We start from the raw sequence: 21257 nt of genomic DNA on the forward strand, positions 1-21257 counted from the left end.
CACTTGCATAACAGGGGGTGGAACTGAAGGCCTCTAGCTGGGCGGTGCTGGCCACACCTGCCCAGGTAGACATCACCAATTAATTGTATAAAAAGCAGATAGCTTATGCAGGGACGGGGATGAAAAATGCAAGCTTCACATCAAAGGACAACGTTGCCTTTTGCAGGCACGCCCGCCATCTTATGAGCCTGTCAACTCTCCTAGAATGCAGCTTCTGCTATGGGTAATTCTAGGCATTCTGGGTTGGTAAGATAACTTCATTAGCAACACCTGGGTGACTGGGGAAGTCGTACTGAGGGCTTATTTTCCTCCTCCTTCCTCTCTCTCGGGTTTTCATTTTGTTGGCCACCTCTTGGTAATAAATATTGGTTTTTGTTGAGCTTTCAACGGTGTTTGGTTTCAGTCTTGGCATCCTTTTGAACTCTCCCTATTACAGGTCCTAAATTTAAGAAAACTCATAGACCCCAATAGCTGTTTGCTTTGCCCTCACTCTTTATGATCCAGTCACCACCACTTAGACGTATTTGCCACAGGTATTCAGTTTCACCTGGTTTTCTGCTATATCTCTCTTACAAATTCGTCAATTGCAACAGATCCCAGAGGATGGTTTGTATAGTATTTACCTAGGTATTTACCTAGATATTTACCTAGAAAAAGGAAAACTGAGTCTTAATCAAATTTGAAGACCTAAAAAGGGGCAAGACCAGGTTAACCTCTGAGCCTGCCACTGAAAGCCAGCCACGGGTTGCAACCCTGTTTGGGCATGGACCGTGGAGGCTTAAGTTATACTGGACCCTTTTGGGTACTCTGCTGTCTTTGGACTCAAGCCCTTTCCGACGAATGTGCCAAGTGTTACCAAATTACAAGTTATAAAGGCCATATGATTCAAAGTTTGAGTTACCATTCATTCGTCAACAAGGTCTGTTATGACACTGAACAGCTAAACACTTGCAACATGGGTTCTCAGCAATTCTGGGTAGCTCAAAATTTAGGAAAAGGGGGAGTGAGATTGGAACTTAGTTGTCCTAAGGGAAAAGAATGGATTTGTTTCACTCAAGAGGGCCATTGGGACATTTCCGATGGGGTGTGGAGTACAAGATTTGAAAAGGGAAGAGATAGTAAAACAAAAAGTGCAAGCTGTGTTAAAAGGGACTATGCAAGAAAAACCTTCCAGCACGGGTGACTTATACCAAAAATTAAAAGACAAGCTAGGAGAAGTTTGGCAACTCCCAGGTTATGGGACTAACCTATACATCGATCTAATGGAACATATTATTCAGACATTGAATTTATCTAAGTGCTGGATTTGTAGCGGACCCTTAATGACAGAAGAGTGGTCCTGGAAAGGGACCGGTCTCACTCCATGGGAAATTTTAAAGTGGAATCACTCTCGGAAGGCATCAGAGTCTAGGCCCCAGGGCTGGATATTAACTTCTGACGTAGTCGGACAAGAATGCATTGAAAGGAGAGGTTGGGAAACATATAAGACTAAAGTAGGAGAGTCTCCGTGCCTCTCGGTAAAAGTTATAGATACCACAGGGGAATTTTGGTGGCCTCAGGAACCATTAGGATATTGGACTAATAATGCAACTGCAGGTTGTACGTGGTACAATAATACCCAAAGCTGGTGGTGTAACAGAACAAATCCTAAGAATCTTTTTGAAGGTATAGAGGAGTTGAAAATATATTGGGACCAAGCAAATAGCACTAGCTTGAGTTGGGTAGCACCTGAAGGACTGTTCTGGATATGTGGAAAACAAGCATATACACAGCTTCCCAAAGACTGGAGAGGAGTTTGTACTCTTGGTATGATCCAACCTGGGTTTTTCTTACTGCCCCTCGAAAAAGGGATGAATCTAGGTGTACCCTTATATGATGATTATGGAACAATGCACCAAAATAAGAGAAATGAAATTGGGGGAACCCAGAAGTGGTACGATGACGAGTGGCCTCCTGAACAGATTATTGCAACGTATGGACCAGCCACTTTGGCGCAGGATGGGACCTGAGGTTATAGGACTTCCATATACATTAAATAGAATTATATGCCTTCAAGCAGTCATGGAGATAGTGGTCAATAAGACAGTCCAAACACTAGACCTAATTACGAACCAACAATCAAAAACTCGAGCAGCCATGTATCAGAATCAGCTTGCCTTAGATTATCTGTTAGCTGAAGAAGGAGGAGTGTGTGGAAAGTTTAATACCTCGGACTGTTGCTTACAAATTGATGATAATAAGCAAGCAGTAATGGATATTGCAAAAGATGTCAGAAAACTGACTCACGTACCAGTACAAAAATGGAACTCTATGTTAGATAGTAGCTGGTGGGATAATTTATTAGGAACAACTTGGTGGAAGAAAGTAGGATTCTTCTTATTATGTGCTCTAGCTACTATAATATTTTTGCCTTGTTTAATTCCTTGCTTCATTAGACTAATAGTTTCTGCTGTACAAGGAATGCGTCAACAATGCCAATAGATTCGAAAGCCGCGCAGAGAACCAAATTGTTATTAGTCACCAAAACTCCAATTTCCCAAGATGAAGAAGGTATCAAATTAGTATTGTCAAGATTGGAGCAAAAGACACGAATTAATAATTTCATAAAAAAAGAGGAGGGATTGTGATAAACACAGGCGATAATTCGTGTCATCCCAGGAAAGAAGAAAACAAACAGATTGTAAAACTTAATTGCACCCCCATAAAGACATAAAACAGACCAACCTTCCCTGTCCTCCTAGCCAGGAATTATGTCCAAACTGCATCAGGTCAAAAAGCTTGCTGGCGCCTCTTATCGAAGAACATATGAATTTATAACTTGAAGTAGAGATAACAAATGAGTCTTAGCTGTGAGAATAAACATATGTTGAATACCTGGAATAGCGATGTAAAATGTATATGCCTGTGATATGATGAATATGTATGAGATGTTTGAAATAAATATCAGGCTCATGCACTGTATCAGTGTGGCAGGCCTAGGAGAGGGTCTATCTCCTCCTGTCACCACGGCGCTGCTTGCTTTTACCATATAATAAATTCTAATTTGAAAAGCTATTTATCTGAGACTGTTTCTCACATTGTGTAACAGGTCTCTTGCCCTAACAGATATTACCAGAGCTAAGAAGGTCTTTGCTTCTTAGATTAGTACACCAACAATGTGTTTTAACTTATTCTTCTGTGTTGTATTGCTGGTAAGCAAGAATCAGAGTTAGAATTAAAACTTGCATTTGGCTCCAATATAGAAGGTCATAATATGATTGAATTTGTATTATGAATTTGGATGGAATTTGAAAACAAACTCAAAATTTTATACCAAACGACTTTTGAAGATGTCTCACTGGCTTTAGAGATATCTTCAGCAAACTTACTTCGTAGTATCCAAACTAGAAAAACTTTAAAAGAGTGGATTGCTAGTATAGTTTGAATAATACTGTTAAATTACCAGACAATACTATAGTTATTGATATTATATATCTATTGTCTTTCATGAAAATTGGTATTGTTTGTATATGTTTTGTCCCAGTAGTTTTATAGCGAGTGGCAAGAATTGTTTGGAATATCTCTCTCTCCTCTCTGGCTGCTGCTACATATGAAAGAAACCTTTTAGTTTACAAGTCCACACAAGATTATAAATAACAATGCGTGAGGTGCTGAGCCTCACAGAAGAAGAGCCCTGTGTTAGAAAGCAAGAAAGTGGCTAGTTAGCAAGGCTGTAAATTAAGGGCTGATGTTTTTTGGACCCACCCCTCCTCCCCCCATAGGCCCTAGCTCGCATCATGCCTGCAATCTTTTGATAGGCTGCAAACTTCATAGCATGATGGTTTGTTCAAGTTGTTTGAATGCTTTGTCTAACTTGTGCATTGCTTTACTGAATGCCTTTGTTAAGTGAATTTTGACCATGCCCTGGATATTTTTCTTAATGCTCTTAATGCTCTTGGGTTCTTCAGGGCACACAGGCTTTGAGCATTTAACACAAGCAGTGACAGCACCTGGTGCCTGATTATAGTGCACTGACCTTGTTTAGGCAAAAGTACCCATATGTACTGAGTTTCTCAGCAATGTTTACAGATCACAGTGTCTGTTCCGTCTGGGCACACGTTTTCACAAGAGTACTGTAGTACCAAAGACTTGACTTTGGGCTTTTAATGAAGTGCTATAAAGACTTTCTTTTTCCATTTTTCCCATTCCTGAAAGTGAAATCCCTACAATGAAACTTCTCTTAATAAACTGTCCAATTTTTTTATTACATCAGGAGTGAAGCTACCAATTTTAGATCCCAGGGTACTACCAGCTTTATTTCCACATCTAGTAACAGTGTCTGTATAGGTATCCAGTGTCTCCTATAATTTTTCTTTCGCTCTCAATTGTGAAGTGAGATGCTCTCCTCCCATCTTACTCTATCCTGTTCCCCAGCAGCCTGCTGAATTTCAAGAGAGCAGCATCTTATGGCAAAGGTGCTCCTGCACTTTATCTGCTACCCCCCTCAAAACACGGCACTGTCAAAAAGAACCAGCTCTAAGATACCAAAATATGCAGTGAACGGGCAGGATGACACGTATCAGCTGAAAGTTCTGTTTGGCTCAGACTTTCAGGTTTGCTTTTTTGTTTGTTTGTTTATTTCCTGTTGGAAAAGTATTTTTTCCTCCACTGTAATAATTAAGGAGAGTACTGAGATATGATTTAAAAAAGAAGGTCATAGACTATTGCACTAAATGTGAATCTGAGAGTCCCTAAAAGATATTACTGAATTGCATTTCCTGTGACTGTATTGGTGGTGATAATACAGAATCGCAACTTTGATGTTTAAAAATTAGCATGTACTACTTCTTGTTTCCTATGCCATACTTTCCTTTTTAACAGTGCCCTGGGGGGGGGTACTTTCAACAGCTTAACTTCTAAGTAGACTCTGATTTTTAAGAACATGCTAAACTCAATGTGTTTTTGGTATCAGTAAGTACTTATTTTACTTGCCATTTGTCTTAAATTTTATACACCTTTAAAGTACCAACTATATTTTGAAGACATTCTTACAGTTGTTTCAAGTGAAATTTTGAATGCTACAAATTTGGAAAGAGATTATTTTCCTGTGAATAAACTGTTAAAAAAAACCCAAAAGAGTGAAGAAAGACAGGTTCAGGAGATGGCCTTACTAACTGTTTTTGAAGTTGTTTACTTAAATAGCAAAAATTATTTTAAAATACATGCATAAACATAGTGGACAAGTAGAGTTTTTGAAGTTTTTTCAGTGACTACTGACAAGTTCTCTTTGAAGTCCAAAAGCCCATTAGCATAGAGAAGTGTGTGTTTTGCTTTAAAAATAGAAGGAGTATATAATTATCTTTAAACTATAAGAATGTTTCACTGTGGCCGTGCTGGCCACCGGGGCCGCACCGCGGGACCACTACGCACCAGCCGCGTCGGCCGCCAGTGCGAACTGCACCCTTGTGGGAAATGAGAGGAAGAACTATGGAGCGCATAGAGGTTTGCCAGTCCAAGTTTTGGGGGAGGGGTGTCAGGTGGCCTGAGGGGGTCCTCAGACCAGCGGGAGGGTGGGTGGGGCAGCCCTGTATGGAGTGTCTCAGGTGAGCAGTGCGAGTGAAGATCTGTGGTAACATGATGGGGGGAGGATAAGGCCAGGGTGGATAGAGGGTTCTTCTGGGGGGTTGGGGGGTTTTGGCCAGGCTAGGGCAATGGGAGATGCCCGAGCCCCGAGTGGGTGCAGGGGCCAGAACAGTTTTGTTTTCGACTCACTTGTGGCTACTGCCCAGGTTCGGTCTGTTTTGGATTTATTTATTGAGTCCTGAAAGGGTGGTCAGGACAAAGGGATGTTCCTGGGTATTTCGCTGGGTTTGAGTATAGATGGGTGGCAGAAAAGTAGGGAGTGAAAGCCTTGCCCTAACTGTTATGAGTGGGAAAGAAGCCTGTGTACCCCTATGCAGTTGCGAGCTATGCTGGTGATGGTACATGCCTTCGGTAGGGTCTCCCATGCCAGACACGTCCAAACTGAAGGGTTAGATAAAATTAGGTCCATGGGCAGGATGAACTCGCTAGCCTTCTGGCAGTCATCCTAGGAGAAGGAAAACTCTAATTCCAAATCCGGGCAGATGGAGCTCTCTTAGCCCTGTAAGGCCATCCATCTAAGAGAAGGACACTGTAAGCAAACCAACATCCTAAGGATCTCGCTGTCAGTGTCCAAGCTTGCTAGGCCCTGACAGATGAACCTTAGGATTAAAGGATGGGTCCAGTTCTGCGCATGCTGCGTCTTACCTAAAAAATCCATTGCGCAGGCTTGAGGGTGACAACCACATTTGTAAAGCCCTGTAGCGACGGGCGAGGGTCAAAACGTCAGGTGATAAGATGCACTAGAAGTCACAGACCCAACCCTGCATGCAGGCGGTTCAGGACATTGGTCGTTAGAGACTGACCAGAGATGACAGTCTCTTGGGGCAGCATCCTGAATGACCAAGCAGCTTTTTTCAAGGACAGCACTGCTTGCTCCACTTGGAGAGGGGCCTAGAAAAGGTGGCCTAACCAAAGCTCATCTCCACCTTCACCCGGTTGGTTAACCACGGCCAACGGGCATCTTCTACTAATGCGGTCACATAAAGATCAAAAGACAAAGGCATGCACCTGCCTCCAAAGGTGTACCCAAATTGACTCTAGCATGCTGGAACATCAGAACCATGCTTGATTCTGTGGACAGTGGATGTCCTGAGCATCACTCTGCCCTAATTGCTCACGAACTATCACGTCTCAACATCGACATTGCTGCTCTCAGCAAAGTTCATCTCCACGAGGAAGGCAACCTTAGAGAACATGGTGCCGGTTACACACTCTTTTGGTCAGGTAAACCCAGAACTGAAAGGCATCTCTCAGGTGTTGGCTTCATGATTAAAAACCCTATTGTTCCTAAACTCGAAAATCTGCTGACAGGTCATTCTGACTGCATTATCTCCCTATGCCTTCCACTACACAACAAGCAACATGTTGTCCTCTTTAGTATATATGCCTCAACTCTCCAATCTGACCCTGCTGAAAAAGATAAATTTTATGCTGACCTGCGCCGCCTTAGACAAAAGGTTCCTGCATTATCCTTGGGGATTTCAACGCTAGAGTAGGAAAGAATTTTGAAGCCTGGAAAGGAGTATTAGGCAAGCATGGTGTTGGAAACTGCAACGATAATGGTCAACTTCTGCTAGAATTCTGTGCGGATCAACAGCTCACCATCACTAATACTACCTTTCAGCAGAAAAATAGCTTGAAGACAACCTGGATGCATCCCATGTCTAAGCATTGGCACCTCATGGATTATGTCTTGGTGTGACGGAGAGATGTTCACGATGTCCACCATACTTGCGTGATGCCTAGTGCAGAATGCCAAACAGACCATCACCTTGTGCGCTGTAAACTTAACTTCAATCTTAAGTTCAAGCCTAAAAGGGACAGCATCCCAAGGAGGAGACACCAAGTTAACAATCTCCAATGAGCCACCGTGAGACAGATTCCAGGCAAATCTTCAAACTAGGCTCGAAAAGCATTCCATTGGTTCTATGGATGCCTCTCCTGAAACACTTTGGCACCATATTAAAAACAGCATCCTGCAGTCCTCTGTAGAATCCTTAAGGTTCTCCTTGAAGAAAAACAAGGAATGGTTTGATGAAAACAATCAAGAGATCCAGGAATTGTTGAGGAAGAAGAGATCTGCTCACCAAGCACACTTTGCACTGCCATCCTGTCATGTAAGAAAGGCAGCCTTTTGTCTTGCATGCAGCAAACTCCAACAGAAACTCCGCGACATCCAGAACAAGTGGTGGATCAATCTAGCTGAGAAAACTCAATTATGCGCAGACACGGGTGATCACAGAGGATTCTATGAGGCCCTGAAAACAGCATACGGGCCTACATACCAGGTACAAAGCCCTCTACTCAGTGCAGATGGTCAAACACTTCTGACAGACAAAACCTCCATTCTGAATTGTTGGTCTGAACACTTTCATACCCTTTTCAGTACTAGCCGTTTAGTCCAAGACTCAGCAATTCAGTACATCACATAGCAACCGGTGAAGTATGAATTGGATGGATATTGCTCCCACTTTGGGAGAAACTCTCAAGGTCATACAGCAGGTGAAAATTGGCAAGGCAGCTGGGGTTGATGGAATTCCACCTGAAGTCTGGAAACATGGGGGTCAAGCACTCCATGCTAAATTTCATGTGTTGGGAACTAGGCGAACTACCATCAGAACTTCGTGATGCAGTCATCATCATCGTGTATAAGAAGAAAGGAATTAAATCAGACTGTTCAAATTACCGTGGTATTACTCTGCTCTCCATTGCTGGCAAAATCCTGGCAAGAATACTCTTGAACAGACTAATACCCGCCATAGCAGAAGGAATTCTACCTGAAAGTCAACGTGGTTTCAGAGCCAACAGGAGTACCACAGACATGGTATTTGTTCTCAGACAACTGCAAGAGAAGTGTAGGGAACAGAACAAAGGTCTCTATGTAACCTTTGTCGACCTCACCAAGGCTTTCGATACTGTGAGCAGAAAAGGTCTGTGGCAGATTTTAGAACGTTTAGGATGCCCCCTCAAGTTCCTTCAAATGATCATCTCACTCCATGAGGATCAGCACGGCCAAGTCAGATATGGCAATGCACTTTCTGAGCCCTTTCTGATAACCAATGGTGTGAAACAAGGCTGCGTTCTTGCACCAACCCTATTCACAGTCTTTTTCAGCATGATGCTCCAAAGGGCCACGGCAGATCTCAATGATCAGGATGGTATCTACATTCCATATCGTACTGATGGAAACCTATTCAACCTTAGGCGACTGAAGGCCCACACTAAGACCTTAAATCATCTTGTCTGGGAGCTGCTTTATGCTGGTGACGTTGCCCTTGTCGCCCACACAGAAGCAGCTCTGCAGCGTTTAACATCCTGCTTTGCAGATGCTGCTGAACTCTTTGGGCTGGAAGTCAGCTTAAAGAAGACAGAAGTTCTCTATCAACCTGCACCTCAGGAAGTCTTCCATCATCCCCATATGACCATTGGCAAATCAGAGCTCAAATCAGTCCAGCAGTTTAATTACCATCTCCTTGGATGGTAAGATTGATGGAGAGATAGACAACAGGTTAGCAAAGGCATATAGTGCTTTCGGAAAACTCCATAAAAGAGTTTGGTGAAATAAACACTTGAAGAAAAGTACCAAGATCAGTGTTTACAGAGCCATTGTGCTGTCTCCTCTTCTATATGGATCCAAATCATGGGTCATCTACTGCCACCACCTGCGTCTCCTAGAACGCTTCCATCAACACTGTCTCCGTACAATCCTGAACATCCACTGGTCAGATTATGTGACCAATACGTCTGTTCTAGAACAGGCAGCAATCACAAGTATTGAGGTCATGTTGCTGAGAACACAGCTGCGTTGGACAGGACACGTCTCAAGGATGAAGGACTACCACCTCCCTAAGATCATGCTTTATGGTGAACTTGCCACCGGCTGCTGCAAGAGAGGAGCCCCGAAGAGAAGATACAAGGTCTCCCTGAAACAACATCTCAGCCTTGGTCATATTGATCCACTGGTCTACTCTGGCCTCCAATTGGGAGGTCTGGAGACACACTATCTTTAACGCTGCTGATGCTTTTGAGAAAGCATGCAGGATCACTCTTGAGGAGAAAAGACAATGCAGAAAGAATCATGTCTTGCAGAATATACCACCTAAGGAGTCTTCCTGCTGTGCCTTTTGCAATCGGATGCATCTATCTCATATTGGCCTTTTTAGCCACCAGCGCACTTGTAACAAATGTGGGTAGAGCCCTTCCCTAATCTTCATTCGGAAAGCCTGGCCATGATGATTATAAGAATGTTTGTATGTATTTGGGTTTTCCGTTGAACATGAAGCAGAAATATGTTTGTGTTTTCCAAGTTATACTTTCATGAAAACAAGAAATGCATAATCAAATCTTACTCATCTGAGGGCAAAACACAAGAATGATAATTTCTTAATTCGTAAAACACAGTGATATGAAACTCAGAAGTTTGTCTGTGTGAAAGTATGTTTGACAGTGGCCACTGTGAGAGTTTGTATGTGTGTATGTTTTGGTTTTGCTTACAAATACTCAAACACCCTTAAATAAATAACAGAAAACACATAACCCTAAATCAAATGAAGTTCCATTTGCAAAAGTGTTTTTAGATTGGATAAAAGCTCTCAAGAACAAACCCTATTTTAGAAACACCCTTAGGCAAAAGTTAAAGAGCACAAACCCTAAAGTCATCAAGTTATTAAGTTTAGTTCAAAACCATTTACTTATAAATCAGTTTTAATAAAGTGTTAAAAGGATAACTTAAATAAGACTAATTTCTGATAGAGAATAATGGGAATAAATTAAGTAGTTTGTTTAAGTAAACATGTTTTATATTAATCCATGATTATTTAATTTAGATATCTAACAAATGTTTGATAGTCCTTTTTGATTGGTTAAATGTTTTTAATGTTAGTGCTGGATTTGGAAGGATAGTCATTGTAATATTATTCAGAGTTTTATGCATTTTATTATGTGTTCCCTGATTGATGTCCTGTGTTCAACGAGTGATTAGTCAGAATTTCTCCCAAGCCTTTGTTTTTCAGTTTAAAAACAAAAAGAGGGGGAATTGTGGGGGCCCCAGCTGGTTCAGAAAGCTCTTTGAGTGAGATTAACCTTGAACAGATATCTGTGTGAGAAGAAGATAAACAAAGAAAAGGTAGCCTGGACTGTCTGCTGAGTCATCCTGAGTTTGCAGAAGCTATAGAGCAGCCAATCTTGACATGTTTATGCAGTAAAAACACCAATGGTAATGAAACACGCTGGCTAGAAAAGACTATAAATTAACAATGTTTGCATGAAATAAAGGTCCTATTTTTGGAAGAAGACTGTGTCATGTTTTTTGGCCATCCCAACAGCAACACACAATGACACAATGGACAGACAACACAGTTAACACGAGAGTCAACAAAACCACAAGGAGGCGGCTACCCTCTGTAGCCTGCCCCCCCAGCAATAAGCAGCGCAGCCCTACAAGCTATATAGGTCCCGCTTTTCTCTACAAAAACAGCAGCACACTCCACAGGCTATGCACCCCACCTGCGGATCCTGCATTTTTCCACAATAAGTGGCACACCTCTACAAGCTATGCACCCTACTCGCAGAGTCCACTTTTTCCTTGGCAACGGTGCGTTCCGTGTTCAGCATCTTATCCTCGTCACCAAAATTATGTAGCGGGGAAGGATGCTGAAACTGAAACCATACACCATTGAAAGCTCAACATAAACTATTTATTACCAAGAGGTGGCCAACAAAATGAAAACCCGAGAGAGAGGAAGGAGGAGGAAAATAAGCCCTCAGTACAACTCCCCCTCTCACCCAGATGTTGCTTACGAAGTTTTCTTACTGACCCCAGATTTACCCATAGCAGAAGTTGCATTCTTGGAGTGTCGGCAGGCTCACAAGATGGCGGGCGTCCTAGCAAAAGGCAACGTTGTCCTTTGATGCGAAGCTTGCATTCCCCCTCCCAGCACGAGCTATCTGCTTTTTATACAATTAATTGGTGATGTCTACCTGGGCAGGTGTGGCCAGCACCGCCCAGCTAGAGGCCTTCAGTCCCTCCCTCCGTTATGCAAGTGGCATCTCTTCTGCGCATGCGTGGGTACTCTGGAATGTCCCTGCACCTGCGTGCTGCACCTCAGGGGGTCTTTCCTAAAATAGTCTGGGGGCTTACTTCATCCTCCTCTTCTTCACTTTCTCCTACAAATGCCCTTGAAAGGCTATCAGCCAATAGTGAGATACCAATTAAATATAGTTTATACAAGATGCTCCCTTCACGGTCGAAAGTTCTCATTTATTAGTGCTTGTTTTCTCCTAATTTGGCAGGAAAAGAATAAACTCTGACAGGTGGCTGGGCCAACCACAGACCAAAAAATAGTAGCATCTAATTAAGCATGGATACAGATACATGAAAGGTCTCTAAAAAGAAAAAAACTACTGGGGAAAATTCTTGTGATAAGTATTTTTGAAATATGCCACTGCACAAAACATTGCTTTAGACAAATTACCATAAATTTGTAATTCTTTCATTATCTCAATTTGTATCTGAAACTTCCTATATTGCTTTAAAAGCACTTGAGCTTTGCTCAATATCTTTAATATACAAAGGCAGGAGAGAAAAATGTCTTTATCTTAAAAGATATTAAAATAAAATGCAATGGGAAAAACTTTGTTCAAATTATGGAAGTGATTAGAGGATATAGTCTGCTTCCATTATAATATAAAGGCCTAATTCCCTGCTCTTACCCGATGCTAGCCTGGGATAAGAAATAAAATCTGCAACCTTGGATTATTGATATTGTATTTACTTCTGTTGGAGTAGTTGTACTGGCTCACCTATGTGCACAGTGGGCAGAATAACTTTTTAATTTAAGGTGCTATTGTTTAACTTAGCTAAACTAGTGTGATGTTTTGCAGCAGCTATTTCTAATCTTCTCAAGTGAGCTATGTGGTTTTAATCCTGTGGAACAGAAGCAATCTAAGTACATGGAGTGGTAGAACTGGTATCTAATGTTATGCTTACAAATGAGTACAACTTAAAATGGGACCACATTGCAATCAGAATAGTTGTGTCTTTTTTTTTTCTTTTCTTCCCCCCCCCCATCCCCATTCCAAATGGTAAAGTTTATCTGTTTCCAGGCAGATATGTCTCCATCTGGGCCCCTGTGAAGGCACTGAAATGGTTTAGTTATGCTTCGAAATAGTACTTTGAAGTTGTATCAGACTTCATTGGTGATCTTAATTCAGATTTTTCTGAACTGGCTAGTATGCTGTTTTAGCTTGGGGTTGGATTATTTTTGTTTGTCTGTTTTGTTTTTCTTTAGTTTAATAGTATATCTTTTTAATTACCTAGAAGACAATTTTCTAATGTAAATCAGTAGTGGTGAGTACTGCAACTTCCACCCAAAATAAGATGCTTTCTACAATTATTAGGGAAGGTGTTTTCCTGACAGTTTTAACAGAGGAGAAATTGGCAAATCATGACATGCACTTCATGAATCAGATGAGAAGAATAAAATATACAGATTCCTGTGCAAATCTCAGAATGGAGTGCATGGAGAGACATAGTCAAGTTTCTCAGTCTGTAAGAAAGAACAATGAATTGCAAAAGAAGGACCGAAGGGTAATCCTAAAAGCATGATTGATGTAGCAAAAATAAGCTTAGCTTTACTAGATATATCTTTTTTGGAGAGTTTTTTTAATAAATAGAAGCAGAAGCCATGGATGCCTTAAGGTCCTTTTAGTTTTTTGATTTTTCTAATTTTTATAAGTTTTATAAGTAGTTATATAGCAGAAGTAGATTTAGAAGCAGCAGCATTTCATTCCTTTACCCTTAACACAGAAGCTAGATAGATTACCAACCCTCTAACCCCATTCTATGCTCCCCATATCAATTCTACCCCTGGATTCCATTAGAACATGTTTAGTCTCACTCTAAGATAGGCCTGTTCTGTTTGGAGAATGCTTGTATCTTAGCCTAAACCGCAGAACACGGTCAGAAACTGGGTGACCATGTACCCTTTGTGTTCTGAAGAAGATGAAGATTGATGAAGAGGTGGTCTCAAAAGACCCCAGCCCCAATTCCCAAGGGGCGGATAGAAGGTGGTCCAAGGCAAAAGCCAGTGGGTGGACAAAACCTGGGATTGGACAAGCAGTATTATAAATTGTAACATCTGTAACAGAGAGGGGCGCGTGTCTTGTAACTTTATGCCTAGGCACAAATTAAACCCTTTCCTTATCTCACCTTCAAAACTAATTTACCTCGGAGTTTTTTCTCTCTGAATTTTCTTTTAGGCATCACCATTATAACACTGTTATACTATTATTCTGATCTTTGATCTTTTATTACAAGTGCTTTAGGTATTGGTAACTTGTGTCCTAACAAGGCCAGGAGTCCTGAATCATGCTGAGACCCTCTTTGTTGGGTACTCCTGACAGAATAAGAGTTCCTGTCCTGTAAAGTTGCCAAAGACAAAGCAGCACCCAACAAGTAGGCTTAAGGAACAGGAGAGTGAGAATGGGCAGCCAAGCTGGAGAGGAATGTCTTGCGAATTCACTCTGGATTATTGCAAGCATTTATCTTAATTGACTAGGAAGTGTCTGGTAAGGGAATGGCATCTCACATTTGATCATTTAAAAAACTTGACACTTCATTTCTTGTTCAAACAGAGCACCTGTGTCCCATAGGTATGTAACCAATTTGACTGCCCTTTGCAGTCAGAGAGAAGATTCTCTTCTGAAAAAGATAGCGTGAATGTGTGTTGATTCTTAGTTTTATAAGTCATATAACATAGCTCTGTAAATGCAAAAAATTGTAAGACACTTGGGGCTTTGGTTTTAAGCAGCTCCAGAATTAATCAACCTCTGGTCATTTGGCAAATTTGGCTTATGACATAGTCTCTAGTTATATGATTCAATACAGTTAAAATCTGAAAGCTAGATTATAGGAAGAGATGAATGATTTAGCACTGCTGTAAAAATAATAGGTTCAGACTCTGCCTAATCTAAAGCTTATGTGGAGTGGTTGACTCATCAATATACGTTTATTGTGTTTTCTGAGATCGTACCTATGCACTACTCATGCTTTACTCTTGACTAAAAGTATTAACCTCTGTTTTCTAGAGACTCTCACTAATGAAGATCCTTGTAGCCTAAGTTAGGAGTTTTGAATTTTTAAATCATTCAGCTCTTCTTCAACTTAATGTTCACCTTGATGTTTTTCATCATCTTGACATTTCCTGCTTCATTTATACACCTTCAAAAATGTTACCTAGTGTTTTAGCCTAATAAACTTTGTCCCTGATTCAAAACATACACTTTTTAGCAATTTTCAGTGAAATTATTTTAATTCCGTATAGACAACTGCTCCCCCCCCAAAAAACACCTTCTGTAGGCTTTTCCCTACAACTGTGCCTGAAAAATCTCAATACACATAAACTTTATGGAGGAAACGAAATAGTGCTTCTATAATCTAAATGTTATGTGCAACTGGAAACTGCATTGAAAGTGAGGTCTGAACTTCACACTTGTTGATATACCAAGATTAACTTATGCATGTTTTTATACACATGGCATTGTCTTTCAACAGCTGTACATAGTTTCACAGTCTATCTAAATCATATTTTAAAATTGGAAAACCCAGATCTAGTTCAGTACCTGTTTGAAGCCATTTTTTTCCATCCCATATTTTTTCCCTGTGTTCACCTTGTTGGTCTTCCTCATTCTTTTATTGATTGCTGTAGTAGCAGAAAGCATTTGTAACAACAAAAATAGCAGAATTATGTGAATTGAAATTTGCCCCATTTTTACACAGTCAAATTAGATAATGTAATGGCTTTTTAAGCTTCCTTCTCAGCTGTTTCCTGTCACGCTTTATTTTGAAGTGGGATCAGAGACCACTGCTGTTTACTGGAGGTGTCCTACAAACTTGATCTGAGGCCATATTCTGTCACTTCTCAATCTAAGTAATGTTTGCCTCACATTTGCATGGGCTGAATGTTGTGCAATTCCACTGAAGCTTTTTTTGCCTTTATGAGTAGATGTTAGCAAATTAAGGCTCAAGTTTAAGACCTCCGAAAGTCAGTTTTTGTCTGTTGAATTGCTTTAGTGGTGAGTCTAGTCCTCTTTCAGCCTCTACATTGCAAGAGGCCACAGAAAAGACCTGAGGAGAATACTTTGTGAAAGCACTTTTTCTTTGCACTGTCACTAGCATTTAATGTTTCTTATACCTCTTACTTCTCCGTTTTACTTCATCTACTCTGTGAAAATACTTATAAGAACTAATACCACTGTAAGGATTTTATAATACATACAGAAACCAGTACTTGGATGAAAAGGTGTTGACTTGGACAAAACTAAAGTGATAACCAAGCTACTAATAAAATAAAAAATGTATTACATCCATAAGACTTCTGGTTTACTCATGTATTGTGCTTTGAGGCTATTGAAAAATGTCTTGGTCCCCAAGGAAATAGATTAAATGAATAATAGAAAGACTGAGATAGTTTTCTCTAAGTCTGTAAATACTAAATGTCATGTTTCTCCCTATACTTTTGTAACATTAGGCTGCAAACACTGTAAGTCCTATTGTCAGCCCCATACCAAATCAATTCAGACTACTTGTAATATAGTGCTCCAGTTAGGAGAATCCTTACATGGTTAGCTGAATATCTATAATATGATGGGTGGCAGACTTGCAGGACAGTTGACCAGGTCTGAAGTGCTTGGTTTGAAATGGGAGTTGCTCCATGTGTGTGCAGTAGAAGAATTATTCTCACCTTTTAACCCATTTGGGAAAAAAACCCACTGTAGTATTGTTTCTTCTGAATTCTGGTAACCTTACTCTTCAGCTTGTTTGAAATTATTGTTTATTTCCGGTACTTGTCAGTGAAAATACTTCATTCATACTGCCTCGCACAAAGAGGCTTGATATTGCTCTAATGGTCACTTTTCATTTATCATCTAGGATCAAAACAAATATTTCCTAGGAGTTATGTGGCTTGAGAAATTACTCAGTTTTCTCTGTTGCTTATGATTTGTATTGGATTTGAGGTGTGGCTAGTTTGATAAAATGGACTTAGTGTTTTTCATATATACTTCAATAGGCTATTCAAGCAAAAGAAAAATGCAATAATTTTTTATTTTATTAATCCATAAATCTAGCAATTCCTAATGTCAGATAGTTGTCTTAAAATAGTTACAAACCCTTTCTTGGCAATTTAAAAATTTGCCAGAGAAGACTCTTATCAAGAATTGCCCAATAGCCCCTATGACTGTTGCCATAGATGTGTTGCATGAACTATAATATTACTCTTCTAATTTTGATTAGGATGGTTTTATGCCTTATATGTTTTCAAGAATTGTATTTTTTTGCTATGCAAGTAAATATTATTTGTACTTCTATTTAAAAATAAACCTGTATGCCTTTCTTTAACTGTGACTTAGCATTCTTTACATTAATTGTATTTTTCTGACATCTTTTTATCTTGGTAAAAATGTATATAATAATTTTTGAGAATAGCATAATATAAAAGCAAAGATTGCGTCACAGTCTGAAGAGACTGGAATGCTTGCTAAAGAGGATGAGTTATGAGATAGACCAAACTCCTCTCTCTCAGCAATTGTAAATTCAAAATTAGGGGCTTTAATCGAGGAAATGTGGAAAAACAATAGAAGAAATAACAACCCTTTATTAAAAGATATATGTATTTTAGCAAAAACAGTAACAGAACACAAAAAAAACTAGACAGTAGTCCTAGAAAAAAAAAAAAATCTGAGTGAATACTTCTCTGTCCTTTAGCGCAGTCCTAATCGTTGCCTGCAGGGGGCGCTGATGGATCGCTGAAGGTGCAGGGTTTGCAGTACTCTGTGGTGGTCAGCAGGGGGCGCTGTTGGGCTCTGGTAGTCACCACGCGGGAAGAGGGGTCTGGGGGGTTGGTCTCAGGTCGCGGGAGGAGCCAAAAAGAAGATGGGGGACCCTACCCCCAATGGAAGGAAGGGGTAAGGAAGGCAGTTCACCCCCAACAAGACTCACTGTGGTTCTCAGTTGATGGTACCCCAAAAGCTCCTCCTTTTCTCCCAGCGAGCACAGAGACTCTCCGATGAAACACAGCAGATCCGGGCTGAGGACAAGAGACAGCTCCCAGGCCAAGCTGAAGTCAGCAGTCCAGGCTGACCGGGATGGGCAGTCAGACAAGCAGGCTTCCAGGTCTTCTCTCCAAATGCTCCGCACGCAGACCCTGTCTCTGTCCTTGGGAGAGAACCCAGCAAACTATAAACTGTCCTGTGTGAGGGCGACCAGCAACCCCCTAGTCTCTGATGGGCCATTAACCAGGAATTCGGCCAGATCCTTTGTGAAGCTAATTGGCTTTCTTCCCCCACTCACTCCGGTTTTCTTAGAATGGAGCAGGGATAGGAAAATTCAGCTCTCAGATTTATAACCTATAACAGATTGTATTCACAGAATTCTCCCTATGCTGGTAAAAACTGTATCAAAAAAGATTTCCACTAACTATCATATGTATATCTCACTTCTCTGTGTAACAAACCCCAACGGACTAAGCAGAGTTTTCTTTGACATAGTTTGAAATAATACTGCTATTTGTGTTATAATCCAGTCTTGTAAAAAGCCAAGTTGTTCTCTTTAGTGAAATTAAAAGATATGTAGATTATATAAACACAAAGCCAAACACATTTCCAAGCAAATACAATGAAATTTTTTTAAATGGTATAATGACATGAGTGAAACAGAGCAGATAATCCTGGCAGGGTCTCTCCAACAGAATATCAGCTAACAGAGCATTATTCTAAGCGGTGAGTAAGATGTAGTGGGCTACTACATTATGCCTGTGACTAATGCCTTGATAGGAATAACCCTTTCAGAAAGACCTCAAGTCTTGAAAGACTAAAAAAGTCAGTAATTTGACTGTAGTTGGCTTTAAGTTTGAGTGAAAGCTATTTAAGAACTTAGGACCATATAAGTTTAGGTATTGATAAAAGCATTATATATGCGCATAACACCTTCATCCCTCTACCCATGACTTGTAATCCTTTTCATGGATAGTAGGCAGTTAATGTAAAGCCCATCTTGTTTTTTTCCCTTTCTCCTCTTGGAGATGAATGGTATTTCTTATTTATTTTTAAAGTTATGTTTATAGTTGCTGAGTCATAGGATAAATTGGAGTCTTCCTAAAGAATGCATAGGGTTGCTGTCTGGTGAAGAACTGAGCTTACTTGTGTAATCATGCAACTTGGCAGGTAGTTGCAATACAGAGGTAGGAGACTGCAGGGAGCAAACACCCACGCTTCAGAAGCAATTGTGAGAACTCTCCAGGATCAGAAAGGACAGAGCAGGATTTGTTACTACTTGGTTATTGATTTAATGTTGAAAAAGTTTGAAAGTAAGGCTCTGCCTGCAAGTGCTTAACAAGCAAGAAGCTAACTTCTTATCCTGCAGGTAGGGTACTTTCTATAAGCCAAGCCTCTGATACTTCCAGGAGACTGACCACAGCTACCTTCTTCTATGTGGTGATGTGTTGGTTTTGGCTGAGTTAAAGTTAACTTTCTTCACAGTGCCTAGTATGGGGTCGTGTTCTGGATTTGTGCTGGAAATGGAGTTGATAATATAGAGATGCTTTTGTTATTGCTCAGCAGGGCTTACACAGAGCCCTTTTCTGCTCCTCATACTGCCATGCTGGGGAGGAAGTTGGGGGTGCATGGGAGGTTGGGAGGAGACACAGCTGGGACAAGTGACCCCAACTGAGCCAAGGGATATTCCATACTATATGACATCATGCTCAGTATATAAAGCTGGGGAGAAGAAGGAAGAAGGGGGGGATGTTTGGAGTGATGGTGTTTGTCTTCCCAAGTCACCATTATGTGGGATGAGGCCCTGCTCTCCTGGAGATGTCTGGACACCTGCCTGCCCATGGGAAGGGGTGAATGAATTTCTTGTTTTGCTTTGCTTGTTTATGTGGCTTTTTCTTTCTCTAATAAACTGTCATTATCTCAACCCATGAGTTTTCTGACTTTTACCCTTCTGGTTCTGTCCCAGATCCTGCTGGTGGGGCAGTGAGTGAGCAGCTGCATGGTGCTTGATTGCTGGCTGGGGTTAAACCACGACAAGTGACAACCACTTTGCCTAGCATGCTGTTTCATCATCCTGCTTGCTAGAGTCTGTTCCCTCCTTTCCAGCTCCCAGAGACACATGATATTTTTTTAGCTCAGCAAATGGAACTGGAAAGAGACTGTAAAACAGTTTGCTGATCACCCTTGAAAAGCCACCTGGCTTCCTGAGCATTAGGTGTTTACGCAATCTCTTTGAAGTTCTTTTGCTCTTACTTTTTTGACAGAGCTATCTCCTCCTGCAGCTTATTAACTACATTGATAAGTACCTCATACCATAAGCAATATCACGTACTTTGCTAGCAAGGAGGTTATGTAGACATCTGTAGAATAGGTACCTATCGAAGATTTTGATCAGTACAAGCAAAAGTGCTGATAGCAATGTTGCTGATGTAGGCATCTTGTCATTTTCTCTCAGGGCCTGCACATCACAAAACCAGTCTGTTATTCTCTAGGCAAATTCTGATCACATCTCTTGAACTTCCAGCTGCTTTGGTCTACCCTGGCATGAGCATCTTCTTATTAAAGCAATATTGTCTTGGTTTAAAGACAGTGTCTGCCAAGGAAGGCAGGAACCTTCCTGGAATAGAAAGAAGACTCCTTCCTCCAAATTATTATAGATTCGAAATTAAGAGGCTTTCAGGCAAAATGTAGAAAAAGGAATAACAGTTCCTTACTCAAAATATATAGAACAAAACAGAACAAACAACAACACAATAACAGAAACTTTCACCCAGAAAATACTACTTCCCCTTCGGTGCAGTTATAACCACAGCCAGCAGGAGGCGCTGGGACGCTTTGGAAGGAAAGACTGCAGTGACTCGCAGCCAGCAGTGGTCGCCGGTGGTGGCTGACATGCAGGGAGGCAAACAATTTTGGGCGCTCCGGGCAGCTCCGGCTCAGACGACTGCCGCGGCTGAGGGAGCTGGCACGCGGGTGGCAGCGGAGGCGGTCTGGGACGATCTCGGGGCTTCCCCGGGCAGTGCTGGCTACTGCCAGCACGAGGGGGATGGTAGTGTTCTCCCTCTCAGGAGATTCCTGCGAACTCACGCAAGTGGCAGCCGGTCTCAGTGCGGGCAGTTGCCGAGGTCTGAGTCTGTGGGGGGCAGGGGGGGGTGGCTGAGACACTCCTGGGACTGCTGCGAGCCCAAGCAAGGCGGCAGCTGAGTGGCAGAGCTGATGGGTCGGGAGACGTGTGAAACTGGCAGAGACGAACGCGGGAACCTCTCCACACCGTTCTCTGAGCAAGGGGAGTGAGTAAATCTCGTTCAGAGGGTCTTTTATATTGTTTCAGGCTGTCGCACGATTTCCGCTTTAAAGGGGGGGGTCTCCCCTCTGGACCGGCAGCCAAGCCAGGGAAAAAGGCTACCTCCATTTAAGTTCGAACTCACAGCACTGCTCCCTCCACCCCTCTCGGGGCTGGTACCTCAGCCACGGCTAAAGGAAGGAAGTCCCCCGAGTGATTCAGTTGGTATGCAAGGGCTATTAGCTACTTCTTTGTGTGGCTTAATTGCCGGCTATCCACCTTGGGGAGTTTTGCTCTAGCA

The 21257-nt window shown here is 41.4% G+C and overlaps 1 long non-coding RNA gene across 1 annotated transcript; it reads left to right on the forward strand.

Annotated features, from left to right (window-relative positions):
* Nucleotides 1-5000: 5000 nt before the first annotated feature.
* On the forward strand, nucleotides 5001-20988 carry LOC113981486. Its single transcript, XR_003538433.1, has 4 exons — nucleotides 5001-5097; nucleotides 18490-18498; nucleotides 20820-20825; nucleotides 20960-20988. It is a non-coding gene; the product is annotated as an uncharacterized LOC113981486 (long non-coding RNA).
* The last annotated feature ends 269 nt before the right edge of the window (nucleotides 20989-21257 follow it).

This window comes from Neopelma chrysocephalum, unplaced genomic scaffold, assembly GCF_003984885.1.
Source record: "Neopelma chrysocephalum unplaced genomic scaffold, ASM398488v2 Primary Assembly neopelma1_96584, whole genome shotgun sequence".
In the NCBI taxonomy this organism is placed as follows: domain Eukaryota; kingdom Metazoa; phylum Chordata; class Aves; order Passeriformes; family Pipridae; genus Neopelma; species Neopelma chrysocephalum.